We start from the raw sequence: 3,066 nt of genomic DNA, 5'->3' as shown, positions 1-3,066 counted from the left end.
TGCGTTGTCATATATGCAACCCAGGTTTGAGCCCAGCCACTACTGCACTGGAGGAAACATTGGTGCTATGCTCTCTTTCACTGTCTGTCTCTGCCTTTCTGTCTCTAAAAATAAATAACAATAATAATGATAATAATAATATGTAATGACAGCATCGACTGGTGGAAGTGGTAGAAATCTCTCCCTGAGACTTTTCACAAAAGACAAATAAACAAATATGCTTTTGGGGGGTTGACAACTTCACCATGAGAACATGCCTCTGGCAAAGAAGCTCCTCCATCCTTTTTCCCAAAGAGAAGAAGAAACACGTAATGCAGAGTCCCAACTCCTATTTCATGGCTGTTAAATGCCAACGATGCTGTAAAATTACCACCATCTTTAGTCATGCAAATAGTTTGTGTAATAGGTACCCCATTGTTCTCTGCCATCTGACAGGAGGAAAAGCCAGGCTTACAGAAGGCTGTTCCTTCAGGTCAAAGCAACACTACAAGCAAAAAGTAACACTAAAAGCACCTTGAAGCAAGGTGAATGGGAAACCATCTCAATAAACACATGTTGAATTAAAAAGAAGAAACAAATGTGAATTTTCTGGAGTCACTTAACTTTGATTCTGGTTTCAAGAAATTCCATCAGGTTGGAAAATGGGAGGTTGGTTTATTTTGCAAAGCCAAGGCCTTGTGCATGTGCAATTTTCCTGCTCAGGGTTGCTTGCTTACTTTCTCAATTTCTTTTTCTTTTTTCTTTCTTTTTTATTTATTTATTTATTCCCTTTTGTTGCCCTTGCTGTTTTATTGTTGTAGTTATTATTGATGTCATTGTTGTTGGATAGGACAGAGAGAAATGGAGAGAGGGGAAGAAAGAAGGGGAGAGACAGGTAGACACCTGCAGACCTGCTTCACCATTTTTAAATTATTTTATTATTTTTTTCTTGCCTCCAGGGTTATTGCTGGGGCTCAGTGTATGCACCATGAATCCACTGCTCCTGGTGGCCATCGCCCCCCTTTTGTTGCCCTTGTTCTTGTAGCCTTGTTGTGGTTATTGTTGTTGTCGTTGATGTCATTCGTTGTTGGATAAGACAGAGAGAAACTGAGAGAGGAGGGGAAGACAGAGAGGGGGAAAGATAGACACCTGCAAAGGGGCCCAGACTATTACATGGGGAAAGCAGAGTCTCTTCAACAAATGCTGTTGGAAACAATGGGTTGAAACATGCAGAAGAATGAAACTGAATCACTGTATTTCACCAAATACAAAAGTAAATTCCAAGTGGATCAAGGACTTGGATGTTAGACCAGAAACTATCAGATACTTAGAGGAAAATATTGGCAGAACATTTTTCCGCATAAATTTTAAAGACATTTTCAATGAAACGAATCCAATTACAAGGAAGACTAAGGCAAGTATAAACCTATGGGACTACATCCAATTAAAAAGCTTCTTCACAGCAAAAGAAACCACTACCCAAACCAAGAGACCCCGCACAGAATGGGAGAAGATCTTTACATGCCATACATCAGGCAAGAAGCTAATAACCAACATATATAAAGAGCTTGCCAGACTCAACAACAAGACAACAAATAACCCCATCCAAAAATGGGGGGAGGACTTGGACAGAATATTCACCACAGAAGAGATCCAAAAGGCCGAGAAACACATGAAAAAATGCTCCAAGTCTCTGATTGTCAGAGAAATGCAAATCAAGACAACAATGAGATATCACTTCACTCCTGTGAGAATGTCATACATCAGAAAAGGTAACAGCAGCAAATGCTGGAGAGGGTGTGGGGTCAAAGGAACCCTCCTGCACTGCTGGTGGGAATGTCAATTGGTCCAACGTCTGTGGAGAACAGTCTGGAGAACTCTCAGAAGGCTAGAAATGGACCTACCCTATGACCCTGCAATTCCCCTCCTGGGGACATATCCTAAGGAACCCAACACATCCATCCAAAAAGATCTGTGTACACATATGTTCTTGGCAGCACAATTTGTAACAGCCAAAACCTGGAAGCAACCCAGGTGTCCAACAACAGATGAGTGGCTGAGCAAGTTGTGGTCTATATACACAATGGAATACTACTCAGCTGTAAGAAATGGTGACTTCACCGTTTTCAGCCGATCTTGGATGGACCTTGAAAAAATCATGTTGAGTGAAATAAGTCAGAAACTGAAGGATGAATATGGGATGATCTCACTCTCAGGCCGAAGTTGAAAAACAAGATCAGAAAAGAAAACACAAGTCGAACCTGAAGTGGAATTGGAGTATTACACCAAAGTAAAAGACTCTGTGGTGGGTGGGTGGGTGGGGAGAATACAGGTCCATGAAAGATGATGAATGACATAGTGGGGGTTGTATTGTTAAATGGGAATCTGGGGAATGTTATGCATGTACAAACTATTGTATTTACTGTAGAATGTAAAACATTAATTCCCCAATAAAGAAATAAATTATTAAAAAAAAAAGATAGACACCTGCAGACCCGCTTCACTGCTTGTGAAGCGACTCCCCTGCAGGTGGGGAGCCAGGGGCTCGAACCAGATCCTTAGGCAGTTCCTTGTGCTTTCTGCAACGTGTGCTTAACCCGCTGCACTACCGCCTGACTCCCTCAATTTCTTTTTCTAATTCATATAGAGAGACAGAGAGAAACAGAGAGAGAGAGAGAGAGAGAGAGAGAGGCACCAGAGTACCAGAGCTCCCACTAGTACTATCCATGTGGTGCTTGGACTGGAACCTGGACTATATATTGCAAGACATGATTCTATCCAATGAGCTATCTCTCTCATTTATTTATTTATTTATTTATTTATTTTTATTGCCACCAGATTTATTAGCTGGGGCTCATTGCCTGCACTATGAATCCACCATTCCCTTTTTCTTTTCCTTTTTTCTTCTCCTCTAACTTGTATTAAATAGGACAGAGAAATTGAGAGAGGACAGAGAGAGAGAGGGAAAGATAGACACCTGCAGACTTGCTTTACCACTCATGAAGTGAACCCCCTACAGGTAAGGAGCAGGGTCTCAAACCTGGGCCTTTGCTCTTGGTAATATGTGTGCTTAATTATGTGCGCCCT

The 3,066-nt window shown here is 41.5% G+C and overlaps 1 pseudogene; it reads left to right on the top strand.

The window, feature by feature from the left end:
* The first annotated feature begins 253 nt into the window (after nt 1–253).
* LOC107523064 (small ribosomal subunit protein eS27-like) lies at nt 254–518 on the top strand (annotated as a pseudogene).
* The last annotated feature ends 2,548 nt before the right edge of the window (nt 519–3,066 follow it).

Source organism: Erinaceus europaeus, chromosome 11 (assembly GCF_950295315.1).
Source record: "Erinaceus europaeus chromosome 11, mEriEur2.1, whole genome shotgun sequence".
Taxonomy (NCBI): domain Eukaryota; kingdom Metazoa; phylum Chordata; class Mammalia; order Eulipotyphla; family Erinaceidae; genus Erinaceus; species Erinaceus europaeus.
Note: the sequence above shows the minus strand (reverse complement) of the source record. Positions and strands in the feature narration are given on the sequence as shown.